Genomic DNA, 14,963 nt, shown 5'->3' with positions numbered 1-14,963 from the left:
TACCCCCACTGGGAGAAGGCCAAGGCTCCTGAGCAATGAATGACCTGCCAGCCTGGAGGGAATCACCCACAAACCACCACTGGCCAACACAGTCCGAGCCTCAGTACCACCTAGGTTGTTTGCCCTTATCATTCATTCCCTAGGGTCTGTCACCTAGGGCTAGCTAGCCTCCCTTTTCCTGATGTCCTGACTCATTATTTCATGTCTGCTCTCCTGCATGAACCCAAGGTGAGCAGTGTGGAGACCCGGGGTCTAGCTAGGGCTGCTCACTGTCAAGTACAACCTGGGATAAGTCACCTGCCTTCTTGAGCCTCGATTTCCTCATTTGTCAAATGGGGATAAACCCACCAGCCACGGACTTCACAGGGTTGATCTGTAGATATAAGCTGATACAGTATTAGGAGCTGGCTTCCAATCCCAGGCTTTACTCACCTGTTAGCTATATGACCTCAGTCAAATTATTAAACCTCTCTGAACCCACATCTGTAAAAGGTGAATAAAAGGGCTCATGCGAGAAACAAACAAGCTACAACTGTGACCACTCCCAGCACCGGCTCCGATACGCTGGATAAGGGGCATTTGGGGTTATCAAGACTCCCGCGACCAGTCCCCAACCTAGAGGCTCTCCTTGTCTCTCTCAGTAAGAGAAAGACACGGAAAGGAGCAAGACAGAGTGGGTGCCCGTGCTCACTTTCCCACCTGAGGCTCACCTGCGGCCAGACAGCGCTGGGCTTGCATCCCAGTGCAGTCCAGGGCTTGCTAACTAGCTGCGTTCCCCTCGGAGCCTCCGGTGTCCTCATCCGTAAAATGGAAATAAGGCAGCCTATTTCGTGGGGTGACTGTACAGCATCAAATGTGGAAAAAAACCCACTGTGGGCATTTTAAAAACATGTTAGTTTTGCTCTTGGACCTTCCCCCACTTTTCTAGAAGACTTTAAGAACAAGCTCATCTTTTTTTTTTCTCCCTACTCTTCCTCCCAGCATGTTCACTAGCAATTTCAATGAGTTTTCAGCACCTTAGACTCTCACTTCCTTTCTGCGCTGGGCTATGCTGCTTGTTCTTCTCCATACCTGGCAGACGCCAGCCTCAGGAGGTGAGCCAAGATCTCCAGACCTGCCCCGAATGAGCCTCTTTCCCCAAAGGTCCTTCACCCAGCTCTCTGCTGACCTGCAGGTTCCAACACCCGGCTGCCTGGCCCAGAAACCTGACTGCTGTCTTCTACACCCAGAATTGACCAACCACAACGTCTATACTTTTTTCTGCCCTCCAACCCATTAACTCTCGATTCTCTTTTCCATCCCAGCTTCTATCTATTTCCGGCTAAATGCTGCTGGGGTGTCTCAGAGGCAGGTGGCCCAGGCCCCGAAGACCTGGGTTGATCCTATTCACGCTCCCGGGCCGTGACACCGCAGGGCAGACACTTACCTCTCTGAGCTTATCTCCCCACCCTCCCACCACCGCCCCCGACACCTCTGTAAAATGAGGCCATTTAATATGATCTCTTCCTAAGGTTGCTGTTAAGCGTTAAAGGAAGCTCCCAAAATAAAGCCTCTGGCACATGCTAATGCAAATTTCATTCCCCTACTGCAAGAGGACGTCATCCTTAGTCCTCATTAAAACCTCCGGCCATCCGTTAAGGCAACTCCAGGCATGCCCCTCAAAGGAAATCATGGGCTCCCAAGTGCTGTTTGGGGGAAAGCTTTACCTCTACGCTCCAGCTGCCCTTGTCTGGTTTCTCTCTCACAATTCCTAACTATATTTATCAAAGGGGTGGTTTGCATATGCTGCCATTCCATCCCTCTTGTCACCCCAATCCTCCATCTTTGATGCTCCATTGAAACAGCGCTAAGTTGGCCAGAGATTGCCAGGAGCCAAATCCAAAGGTCCCACCCTTGTCCTCCTTCCCCCCAGACCTTCTTAACCCATGTATTCATTCATCCGCCTCCACGTTTAGTGGGGCTATGAGAGACCTGCTAGGCGATGCTAGGTTACAGCAATGACAATGGCACACAGCACACGGCTGCCCTCGCGGAGCTCTCTGCTGTCCGTCCTCCTCCGATTTGATGGTGTTTGTGCTACTCCTCCTCCAACAGTCCTCTCCCTCTCCCCCATCAAGTTATCTTTTAAGACTCAAAACTCACCCATTATTCTCCTCCGTCCATGGATTTACTCTAGGATAAGCTCCATGGAGACAGAAGCTACTGTTTACCTACCCCAGGATACACTGAACATAAGAGGAACCCAACAAATACTTACTGAAAGGATAAATCCCCAATGCACATTTCCTACTCAGATGCCTCTTGTTCCGCTTGGGATTCCCATCACCCCCGCGATGCTCTCCGGTGCCCCGGACTGTTCTTTTCAATTTCCTCCACTGGCGCCATGCAAACATCCTACTGACCCTATAGAGCCAACCCAGCACCATTTTCACAACTCTCTCCCCGCTTCAGCCCACACATTCTACTGTCCCTAAGTGCCCTCTGTCCCCTGTTATCCACCCCTCAGTCTCCCAGTTCTCAGGCCACCCACTTCCTCCAGGCTCCACGGACACAGGGCTAAACTATTCCAAAGCCTGCAGGTTTCCTCACAGAATCCAGTCTCTCGAGAGTTCGGGCCCCTTCTGCGTCACACTGTCTCTACCAGAGCTATCAATTCTTGTCCCAGATCTCAGTGAGGATTAAGAAGCAGCAACCAGAGGCAGACGGACAAAATCCAGGGCGAACTCATCTCAAAAGCCAATGGAAGGGTTTCGACATCATTAACAGAAAAACACATCCTGAAGCTTATCATTGCAGCAGTACATTTACAAGATAGTTCCCTTGTATGCACAAGAAATTAGCAGAACTCAGATAAGGTCAGAGGGAGGCCTTATCAGGAAGATAATAAAGTAAAGAAAAGGAATCAGGTTCTCTGGGTAATAAAGTGATAGGCTGCTGCACTGGCTTGAATAGGATAGGGTCACATAAAGGTGTAAATGTGGATCCTGGAATCTGGAACTATCGTCTATCACACTGACCCCTGACATGACCCAGACTGTGCCTGGCTCTGGTTGGACAGCTGCCAGAGTGATCTTTCAAATCACGACGTGGACGTCGCTTCCCTGCTTAAAACCCCTCCACGGTGTTCCGCTGCACTTCAAATAAAACTCAAAATCCTTCACTTGGTCTGCCAGGCCCTGCCTACCTCTCCAGCTGGGCTTTCCTTCTCTACCCGAGGTTCTCTAAGGCACCCGGCTCTCTGCAGCCTCAGTACATCTGCTCTACTCACTCTTCACCCACCTCATTTTGCCCAATTCCTACTCATCCCTCTCAGCTGAAATACAGCTTCTCTCAAGGGCCTTTCCGGTCCTCCGGCCTCACCTGGCCCTTTCCCACCTCCCTGTACTTCTTGATATCCCAATTTCCAATTACACAGGGACTGGCTCCTGCAGAGACAGTAAGCTCCACGAGGGCAGGGGCCTCTTTCATTACTCTCTCTCCAGCTCCTGGAGCACAACAGGCTCTCTGTAAATGTGTGCTGAATGAAGGAAGGGTTTAGGTGGCACAGATCGGGACGTGGAGCCCATAGGTTCACTGTGGAAGAAACCTTAGAGGTCGTCTATTTTAAATCCTCGGTTTTACAACCAAAGAAAAAGATGCAGAGATTACATTCCACAGTGACATCCGAACCACCAAGAGTGGAGCTGCTCTGCTGCTTGCACAAGTCTTACTCAGCGGCAAAGGTTATATGCCAGACACAGTAAGAACTGGCATCAGTCTCTGCCTCCCCCTGTCCTCCTGTCATTTATCCCTTCCGGGCTGCAAGCAAACACCAGGATAGGGCTAGAGCTTGTCAAATCACATCTCATGAAGGTCAGAGGGCAGTGTTGAGACAGGTTCAAGAGCACTTTTGACTAAGTGGCAGCATCTTAAATCTGGAATTCCCCAACAAAAATGTCAGAGAACCTCCTTCCCCCCCACCACCTTTATTAAAAGCAAAGTGGGGATCAGAGGCCTTGAAGAGAATCCGCCCCTAAAGTCACAATCACTCACAAAATATACCTGACTCCTACTTGAAAGGAAAACACAGTGTTCAGAAAATCATATGAGGGAAATAATATGTTATGGTAATGACAGTGGTAAACATAAGCTAACCTTCTCAGAAAAGGAAATTATAAAAATGTCAACAGCTCTGCCTAGAGCTATTAAGTGAACTTGGGTTGGAGGGTAGAAAGTTACCTTGCAAGGGGTACAGAGACACACGCTGAATTTAAAGAGCCATTCTACTCCTTCTGCAGTGGATATACTTCCAAGGGAAGCAACTGTGTTTATATATACTGTGCACATCACTTTGCATATTTGATTTTTATCATATATATAATTCTAAAGGGTTTACACCATTTATTATTTTTATTGTTTTCAAGCTAACATTTTTCTCAAGGTACCTGTTTTTAATTACGTGGCACTCAAGGGGAAAAGGATAATTTAGTTTAGTCAACTTTTCTTCTACAGGGGACAAGCAATGAGCACAGGTTTTGAAGTTAGATTGTCACTGTTCAAATCCTGGCTCTGCTACTTATCAGCTGTGTGACCTCAGATTAATTACTTAACCCTTCTGTGCCTGTTTCCCTAATTATAACAACAGAATTATATTTTACTTACCTTATAGGCTCAAGGTGGGTTAAATGAGATCATTCATAATCATTCAGACTAAAGCCTAGCACACGGTAAGCATTATTACTACTTAGTAAAGTTAAATTCCTTCCATTGGAAAGAATACCTTTGTAAGGCACATGACTTATGTATCATTTTCATTAAACTTATGTACTTTTTTTGGTCTATGTGAGTCTACTTTAATGAATCCCATTAGCTATAGTTAACTAATTTATTGATTTCCATTCTTTTCCTTGCAGGCCTTATTTTACCGTCCCCAGGTTAGAAGTGAGTATCAGAGAAAGCTCTGTGTGTTTTATTGGGTTTATCTGGAGGACCTCAGGGCTGTAAGGGAGGATGGGAAGAAGTATTTTGCTGAACTTGTGGTCTATAAACCATAACACATCATCCAGGCCACTGATGTGGGGATCAGAAGGATTGTGGCATTTGCAACAAACCCAGTGATTCTTTCAACAGTGCCCTTCTAAATGAGTGATTCCGGGCCACTATTCACAAGAAAAGAAAATGTCAACCTCATTTTACCAATGATTTCAACTCACCTTCCCAGAATATCTCCTCTTGGTTCCAGTCATCAATTACCTCTGAAACACCCTTAACAGCTGGGTATAGACTTCCAAAAGCTGTGAATGGTTAATGTGTCTGGAGTTCTTACGATGTATATTTGTTCTCAAGTGACCCCCGCCCCTTGTCCCCTGCCAGATTCTTAAGCTTCGGAAAAGTAATTTCGAAAATACTACCTCCCCTGTAAATTCCATGATGCAGGGTCCAATGACTGCTGTCCAATAAAGTGGTATTCAGAAGGACACCAATGGAGACAGACCTCAGCTGAACATACATGCACCTTTTCATCAGGCTTCAGGTGAGACCAAAGCCACTACTAGAAACATGGTCCAACCCCACGTCCACCTAATCCTGCCTTGTCCACCTTCTGGAAAATGGCACAGCATGATGCCCATACACAGCTAGTCCCCTAGCCACAGCTAGTTCACTTTATAGAGAGAGAAGGACCATAATAATCTAATGGCTCACAGTTAATCGAGTGCTTCATATGTATTAGGAACTGTTTTAAGTCATTTGCATATAATATCTCACTTAATCCTCAGAACACGCCTTATATGGGAGAAAAAATATGAATTTCATGTTACAGTTAAGAAAACCAAGGTGGCAAACCTGGTAAGTGCTGGAGCTGGGCCTTGAACTCTGAGAGTCTAATTCCAGAACCTGTGCTCTTGACTATGGAAACTATATAACAATGTAGCAATTACCAAACTCGTTTATTTACAGGGAGGAGGGGAGGCAACCATCACAAATTGTCCCAAACCACACAGAACCCACAAAGAATTCTGCAATTTCAACTCCTACTCACAGGTTCAGTGTCCCAAGCATTGTGGGGAGTCCAAAAGAAAAGAAATGAATCTGAAATAGTTCTAACTCCAAGGAGCTCACAGCTTAAAGGTAGAACCTGCCTATTAAAATACAATGTGATAAGTGCCCACTCAACCCAAATGCTGCTGAGGTCTGGGATAACAAACAGGGTGTGTGTTTGTGTGTGTTGGGGGCTGGAGGGGAGAATACCTTCCTCACTCAACATCTGTTTATTCTCCAGTGGACCAGGGTGACCTGGCATTGCTTCTTGGTCAGGAAACCTTCCTTTACAGTTTCATCCTTTTGCTCAAGTACACAAGGCAATGAAAATGTATTGCCTGGTAAGCAGTCCTTACAAACATGCCGTTCTCAAAATTCTCCCATTTTACTTACAAATTAAGTTGCAACCAAGTCACACTGCCAACACTGTAACAGTGAAAATTTCACCCTAGCTGTTTCAGTAATTATATTGAGAGACACCAAAGGCTGGGAATGCTAAATGCTTATGGATAGGTGAAGAGTGTTATTTACTTGAACTGGAGAATAAACAGTTTCCTCCCAGAAATCAAACCCCAACTATATCACATTGATTTAATTCAACTCTAAAAACTCTAATTAGTGGTTACATAAAATGACTGATTACATCTCCCTGGATTCAGACAGTTTCTGCCATCTCACTTAAAGAGCCTAGGAGCTGTGTAATCAAACAACCCACCCACTGGAAGGAGAACGCTAATTAGCATTGTTGATTGGTGACACAAGTTATAATATTTTTCCAGCAACCCTGTAAAATTTATAAACACATCAGTGAAAATGCCAGATTCTTTACAGCTTGCTAGCTTTTGGAATAGATGTCTAAAAATACATGTATTTCCAATCACAGCCCCCCAAAAGGGGTTTAACAAAATGCACGTGCCAGCCACAAAATCATCATAATAAAGAGCTCTAACATCTCTTAACAAGCGGCTAAATGAGCTCACAACACCTTGGCGGGGTGGGCTTTATACCTGGTTTGAAGCTGTGAAAACTGAGCCACAGGTTTCTCGGCTCCAAGTCTCACTAGCTCATCTCCGGGCCGCCAGGCCGCGGCTCCGCCCCACTCCTGCCTCCGCCACCGACGCGTTTAAATTTTTATAAAGCTTCACACTTCCCCGGACACGTTTGCTTGGGGCAGTTTAAAGCCTGCAGGAGGAAATGAGGTCCTGCCCGTGGCGAAGGCTGCCCCGAGGCGGTGAGATTGCCTCCAACCGGGACGCCTCGGGCAGAGACTAGCCGGACGCCTGCTGCTCCACCCCGGCGTTTTTGAAAGTAAACTCCTACCTGCCTGTTGCGCTCTCCGATGCGCAACCGGACTCGCCCCCCGCCCGCCTCCAGGGCCAGCTCCCTTCTGTAAGCGAGGTGGGCACACAGGCCAGCTCTGTGCCGGTTTCTGGCCCAGGGTCGGGCGGGTCCCCGGGCGCGGGCTGTTCCCGGGTCGAGCCCCACGGCGGGGTGGGAACCACGGAGCGCGCCCGGCTCCCGGGGTGCGCAGGGCGGTCCGGCCCCAGCCCCGCAGGGCCGGTGCCTCAGCGCGGGTGCCTGCAGGAACGCTCGGCCACTCCCTGCCGGCCGGGGCGCGCACCCCAAAGTGCAGCCACGGTAGAAGCGAGCGTCCGAGGCGTGGGGAGGAAATGCCCGGACCGAGGAAGTGGGGTGTGCGGGGAGTGCGGCCCCGGGGCAGGAGGGGCGCACCTCGCGGGGATGGGAGAGGAGTGGGGTCCCGGGAAGCACGGCTCGGGCTATGGACCGCGGGAGGGAAGGAGGCTCCCGGCCAGAGGCGGGAGAAGGGCAGTGAACCGGGGTCTGAGTCCGGGGTGGGGCTGCGGGAGGAGGACTCAGGGGCTCGCGGGGTCGCGGGTCTGGGTGGGGGCGTCTCCCCGCGGGAGGTCTGCACCCCGCGCCCGCCGCCCCGCCGCGCCCGGCCTGCGGCGGGACTCACCTCCGCGCCGGCCGTGCGGGCTCCGCGGCCCGCGGTCTCGGCTCGCAGCGGCCCCGACTCTGCGGCCTGCACTGGGCTCCTGTAGAGGCAGAGCCCCGCCGCCGGCGCCGCTGCACTGCTGCTTTCCGCTTCCTGTCCCGGCGCCGCCCCGCAGCCCCAGCCCAGCCCTGCGAGCCCGGCGCGGCCGCGAGCCAAGAGCAGCGAGCGCGGCCGGCCCAGCCGAGGGCCCGGCCCACCTGCAGCGCAGGGCGGGGCCCGCCGGCGTCTCCCCCCATCCCCCAGGCTCAACGCGCCCCGGACACACACGCACACACACTCAAACACACACACCGACTCACACACCCATTCAGGCACACTCGTACCCACACAGACCTTAGGGGCTGACCACACACACACACACTCATCCACACATCACAAACACATGGTTAGGGATTAACCCCCCCCAGCACCCCAACATACTTGCACGCTCAAACTTACACACTTATGCACACACAGACTCACAATCATGCACAAAATTCAAGCCTGTCTGCCCCCAATGGAGCCCCAAAACACATTTGCCCAGCAGCCCAGGGACTAACCCCCTACACACACACACACACACACACACACACACACACTCACACACTCAAATACACATATTCCAAGAACCAGCCCACAAATGTCCATATATACCCATACCTCAACCCACATACACACTCACACTTAAACTCACATGCAGCTCAGGAAATGACCCCACATGTAACCATGCACACCCAGACCCCCTATAGGCCCCCAAAGCTGACCCTACCCCTCCTCCTCCCTTTAACAGCGTGGTCACTGCCCCCCAACCCCAGTATCCTAGAAGCTACTGGAAGAGCACACCCCTGAAGGCAGGCAGCCCCAGGTTCCAATCCTGATTCAACCAGGTCTGCTTCTAAGTCTTTGTTTCCCTGTCTGAAAAGCAGAGAGGAAGATAAAGCCAGCCTTTGCAGGACAGCGGTGAGGATTATGAAAAGTGGCTGGTGCCCAGTAGACACTGAACAGTTGCCAACTATTCATATGAATATTTACACTCTTCTTACTTAGTTGTCTTGTGTGGGTGAATAGGGTTAGGGGTCCATGTGGAGAGTCTGGAGTCTGGCTGGGACCCAAAGCAGCTTACATGGCAGCGCTGCCCAGTAGAGGTGGTGTATAATGAAGTAGTGTGGGCAGTGGGGTGGGGAAACATACCCACGCTGAACTAGCCTTAGTTACGGAAGTTTTGCCCCCAAAGCCCTCACTCTTCCCTCACCCCCTCTTCCCCATCCTCCCTAGTCCCCATTCTCTCTCCCATATATATTTCTTGAGGACATTATATGTTCAATGTAGGTGATCTTCATGCAGCCCCATCCCGCCACCAGGCTTACTGCTCACTCTTGGCCGTGTAAGGCGTCTGACCCTCCCCCTCGCCAGCCTCTTACCTGTCTCCTGAGGGCAGCCAGCTTCCTAAGGTTAAAGCCCATTGTCTGTCCACCTGAATCAGTGCTCAGGTGCAGAAATGTAGAGTTTTATAAAAACATGTCTCTTTCATCTTTAAAGTGTAGACCCTTCAAAGTTATAACAGGCCAGGGTTTTCCAATTGTAGTTATGATATTACTGAATAGCTCCCATGAGATCTACAGATCCTCAATGGATTTTCATGAAAAGTGATCTTAGTACACTTTAGTGTATTATGTCTACCTTACCATGTGGTGCTTTTGTGGGAAAGAGAGGTAGTGCAAAATAAACACTTTTTTAAGATAATTCCATCTACTTTAAATGCCATCTACTGTTTGTTTTTATCCGACAATCTCAAGTATTCGAGTTTAAAAGATGAGTTGGAAAACTTCTCAGGGACTGAATGATGGCATAACCCGGCTCTCGTTACCTGTCACAAAGTGGGTCAGCCTTAACCTAGGGTTCGGTTAGCAGGCTTACCGAACTCTTGCCTAGACTCTGGCTTAACCTTAATCGGTAAAAAGGGTAATATTGGGGGCTCCGTCTGCCACTCCTTGGTCTTATCATTTGTGCCAAAGTCAGTTGGGGAAAGGGGGTACTATGTACTGGGTGCTCTCAAGACAACAGCGTGACTGTAATTCCATAAATTCATGCCTATATCTCTTTCCCTTCCTGCCCATTCTTGCAGATTTCCCACACCCTGAAATGCTACCCACTAAAGTTCTTCCTGCTACCAAGGTCCAACACAAATGCTGTCTCTATAAAGCCTTCTCCAGTTCTCCCAACGAGAAAACATTCTCTTCTCCTCATTTGAATTCTCTGGATTTTTATGTTCACCTTCTCCCGTGTATTGGTTATTTTGTCTCCTCAATAATGTATAAATGCTAAATCTTTATCTCTTTTCTATCACAGGTCTTTCCACATAGTAGCCATTTTGAAAACTACTTAGCAAATGAATGAATGGCTATAAAATACCACTTGTCCTGGGAAATTAATAATCTAATCAGGAAATAATCTAATTGGAAAGTAATCTAATTGGCAAGTTATGACATGTGCACATAAAGATAGTTAACAACAAAAGAATATATAAAATGCTAAATTGGCACACTTTTTACGAAGTCACTTATCCAGCCTCAAGAATTCTGAATACACCTGAAAAACAGGAGTTAAGTGAGAAAGGCCTCTGATCGACTGAATAGATTGCATAAATTTATGCTTTAAAACAGATAGACTTTGGGACTTCCCTGGTGGTGCAGTGGTTAAGAATCCACCTGCCAATGCAGGGCACAGGGGTTCGAACCCGGGAAGATCCCACATGCCGCAGAGCAACTAAGCCCGTGTGCCACATCTACTGAGCCTTCGCTCTAGAGCCCGCGAATCACAACTACTGAGCCCACGTGCCATAGCTACTGAAGCCTGAGCGCCTAGTGCCCGTGCTCCGCAACAAGAGAAGCCACTGCAATGAGAAGCCCACGCACTGCAACGAAGAGTAGCCCCAGCTCGCTGCAACTAGAGAAAGCCTGCGCGCAGCAATGAAGACCCAATGCGGCCAAAAATAAATAAATAAAAATTTAAAAAATCCAAAACAAATAGACTTTATACATAGGAGAATCTCTCATGCCCTCACTTAAGACACTGTTTACATATAGTTTACAAATATTTCTATAAACTTTGTCGTCTGATTCCTAAGCCCACTGTAGGTTAGAAACACATTAAAAGAGAGCAGGAGGTGACCTCAGGAGATCCCAGGGACCACAAAGGGGGATCATTGCAAAGACTGTTTAACTCCAAAACTCATGCCCTTTCCTTTTACCAGTTACTCCTCTTGGTACATTATCACATCACAGAATACTGATGACCCTGAGTTATAAAAGTTACATGGATATTCTGTGGCTAGTACCCTATTTAAGAAGACAGGGAAGATGTTGGAAAAAAATTAGATTTCCATCCAAAATGTTTGAAATGTTAAGTGCTGGTTCTTTAAAAGTCCATTTTCTGTAAAATCTACATATGTGTAATATCTGCTTATAGGTTAATAATGCCAGTGATGAGGTGCGAAAATATGGGTTATTAGTGCCCACAGGGAGAGTCACACGGGTCTGAATGGTCAAGGTCAACTTGTCCATGAGGACAAGAAAAGAAAAGAAGGAAAAGAGGAAAGAAAGAAGTGGAACGGGCACAGGTGGAGGACAGCGGCTGGAACAGTTACTGGCTTATCTCAAGTACTTGCTTAATCAATATGAGTTGAATAAATGGGTAAATAGTATTCCTGTTTGGAGTCTGGGCAGGGGTGTGGAGAGAACAGTGTCTGGGATAGAGTCAAGGGCAGTGAGCAGAGTGGTTAAGCTCAAGAAAAGGGCTCATGCTGAGACACAGAGGATTCCAAGTTGAGTGGCTAGGATTAGAAGATGGAGAACTTGGAATCCAATATTAGTATTTGAACTTTGTAAAATGGGCTAGCAATGTGATAAAGTATTCATCCACCCAGCCATTCATTCAAAAACACATACTTAGTACCTACTAGAGGCAGGCAATGTATGAGCTACGGAGAAACAAAAGTAGATAATGTAATATTGATCCGTGATTTGACAAGTTAGTCAACAAATATTTACTGAGCACTTATTTTTTAAATTAATTAATTAATTAATTAATATTTGGCTACATTGGTCCTTTGTTGCTGCATGTGGGCTTTTCTCTAGTTGCAGCAAGAGGGAGCTACTCTGTTTTGGTGCGTGGGCTTCTCATTGTGGTGGCTTCTCCTGTTGCGGAGCACGGGCTCTACGCGCTCGGGCTTCAGTAGCTGTGGCACGTGGACTCAGTAGTTGTGGTGCATGGGCTTAGTTGCTCCACGGCATGTGGGATCTTCCCGGACCAGGGATCGAACCCGTGTCTCCTCCATTGGCAGGCGGATTCTTAACCGCTGCACCACCAGGGAAGTCCCTGTTGAGCACTTATTAGTGCCAGTCACTATTCTAGGCTCTGGGGATACATCAAAATAGACAAAAGCTTCTGCCCTCAAGGAGTTTATATTCTAGTGAGGGGAGATGGGCAAATGAGCAGCATGTCAGATGGTTTAACAAGTGCTCAGGAGAGAACAAAGCGGGATGGGAGACAGGGGTGGGGGTGGGGTGTGCCCCTCGCTGTCCTGGAGGATGTCTTACTGCAGCTTCAACAGAGCCTCACAGTGGAAGAGGAGAGCGCTGGGACCAGAGCAGCACAGAGAAAGGGGCCAGCTTAGCCTGAAGAAGCGGCGTGGCTTCACCCGACCATGACCCTGGGAGCAAAACTTGAAGGATGAGTATTTGACAGAGGAAACGGGAGGAAGCATTCTGGGTATAGGCACAGAAGCGTGGCAGAGTACGCCCAGGAAGCCATGTCAGACGGTGTGCCGCGCTGATGCGCTGGAGGAGAGTGGGGGCGGGGTGGCACAGGAGGCTGTGCAGAGCTGCAGGTCTGGAAGTATGAGGCACCAAAATGCCGCTGGTGTCCGGAAGGACAGGAAGGAAGCTCTGAAGCAGCACGGCTCCTCGGGGGCCTGCCAGCAGTTTGGCCTGGGGAGAGCATACGGGAGGAAACAGGTCTGGGATGGGTGGGAGGGGGCAGCACGACCTGGAAAAAGGGGGTAGAGTCCGGAGCTCGCAGGGCTCTATGTGGTGAGCTTAAAAGTGTGGGTTTTGGGCTTCCCTGGTGGCACAGTGGTTGAGAGTCCGCCTGCCGATGCAGGGGATACGGGTTCGTGCCCCGGTCCGGGAAGATCCCACATGCCGCGGAGCGGCTGGGCCCGTGAGCCATGGCCGCTGGGCCTGCGCATCCGGAGCCTGTGCTCCGCAACGGGAGAGACCACAACAGTGAGAGGCCCGCGTACGGGGGAAAAAAAAAAAAAGTATGTGTTTTATCTGGTAGGCAATAGAGAGCCGTTGAAGATTTTTACGGAGAGGAATAAGATGAGCTGACTTTGCGGTTTGGAGAGTGGCTTCTTGAGGAAAGAGTGAAGGCAGAGGGACCAAATAGGAGAGACATAGGGAGCCTGAAGTGATGAATGGGCCTGAGTTACTGCAGCCTTTGGAGGCAAGTATCAATCACAAACAGGGAACAGAGAGGAAGAAGAAGTTCAAGGAGAAAAGGGAAGTTCAGTTTTAGGTATGTTGAGTGTAAGTATCTTTGGGAGGTGCAGGTGCAAACAATAAGAGGTCACATTTATTGAGCATTTATTATATGCCAGCACTGTTCTGAGTATTTTATAGGTCTTACTCATCCTTCACAACAACCCATGTTTTAGGTATTATATCATCTATATCCATTTTACAGAGAAGGAAACTGAGGCATAGCAAGGTTAAATAAACGGCAGGAGATCATGCAGCCGCTGACAGGTGGCGCCAGGCTTTGACCCAAGTTTTGCTGACCACAGACTCCCCGCCTTTAATCCATCAGCTGTATGGCTTCTTGGCAGTGTACATTTAGAACTCAGGAGGAGACGGGCTACTGACAATGAATACAGTTTTCAGAGATTACATGTGGTTGACAATGAAGTAGAGAAAAGAGCAAGAGGTGGGTAGAAAACTGCAGAACGTGTGAGGCAGAGAGATATGACAGGGACATGCAGAGGTGACAGGTGTCATAGTTGTTTTGTTTCGAAATAGGAAATCCTGAAGCCTGTTTATAGACCAGGGAGAAGAAATCTTAAATTTCAAAATTTAGGATGGGAGGGGTAACTTGGGGGATGGGTGGAAGGACTAGCCTTGTAAATGTACAGACAGAGGTGAGCCTAATGTGAGCATGGAGAGTCAAGGGCATCTCAGTATTCTCCATGAAGTAGGAAGCAAGAGGCTCTAACAGAGCCTGGGAGGCCAGGAGATGGAGTCCAGAGAGAGGAGGTATATCTGATGGCTTCTCAGGGGCCCTTTGAACATCTGATGCCGCGGGGATGGAAATCACAGAAAATGCACATTCCCCTTTATTTTTGCAAACTCTTTGAATGGACTCACAGACTCAAGGCCTCTAAGGGACCCCAGACATTGTCCTTTCTACAGCCTCTTCCATGTCTAAGAATTGTTATCTTTAATGAGTTGAGTTTGAGGTGAGAGTGGGATGCCCAAATAGAAACATGAAAAAGCAGAGGAAATGATGAGACTTTCTATACCACAGCTTTCCTGGGCTCGGGAGTGTAGTCTATGGGCAAGAAAGCAAATGTGCTCTGTGTAAAGCGGAACCTAAACACGCAGCCATGACCCATGGACCAAGTGCACTAACGCCCCAGTGGGGCCAGGCCCTGGCATCTGCGCTGGTCCACAGGCCTGGGTGGGCAGCTGACTCCCAGGCCCAGCGGCTCTCATTACCAGGGGAGCTGGGAGGCAGCGCGATGTCAGGTAGAGCTCAGATCTCAGAAGCAGGATGCTGCCAAGGCTTCAGTCAACCCTTCCTTTTCACTTGTTATCAGTGAAAAGGAGAGAAGCTGGGGCAGAGAACCTGATGGAGACACCAGTCAGAACACATGGCTCTGGGGCTTCTAGGT

At 48.8% G+C, this 14,963-nt stretch overlaps 1 protein-coding gene across 4 annotated transcripts in view; it reads right to left on the bottom strand.

Moving 5' to 3' along the window:
- VANGL1 (VANGL planar cell polarity protein 1) overlaps positions 1–8,126 on the bottom strand; it is a 47,603-nt gene extending 39,477 nt beyond the window's left edge. The window contains exons 1-2 of one of the 4 annotated variants that reach the window (XM_027091171.1): positions 7,997–8,094; positions 711–839 (exon numbers count right to left, since the gene is read on the bottom strand). The gene's annotated coding sequence lies outside the window, so the exon portion shown is untranslated. Of the gene's footprint in view, positions 1–710; positions 1,417–7,338; positions 7,406–7,996 lie in introns of those variants that run through there. The other 3 variants (XM_027091170.1, XM_027091172.1, XM_027091169.1) reach the window with 3 other exon arrangements.
- Between the last annotated feature and the right edge of the window lie 6,837 nt (positions 8,127–14,963).

This window comes from Aethalodelphis obliquidens, unplaced genomic scaffold (assembly GCF_003676395.1).
Source record: "Aethalodelphis obliquidens isolate GAN/ISIS:26980383/991018 unplaced genomic scaffold, ASM367639v1 scaffold70, whole genome shotgun sequence".
NCBI lineage: Eukaryota > Metazoa > Chordata > Mammalia > Artiodactyla > Delphinidae > Aethalodelphis > Aethalodelphis obliquidens.
The sequence above is the reverse complement of the archived record's forward strand: the minus strand, read 5'-3'. Positions and strand labels throughout refer to the sequence as shown.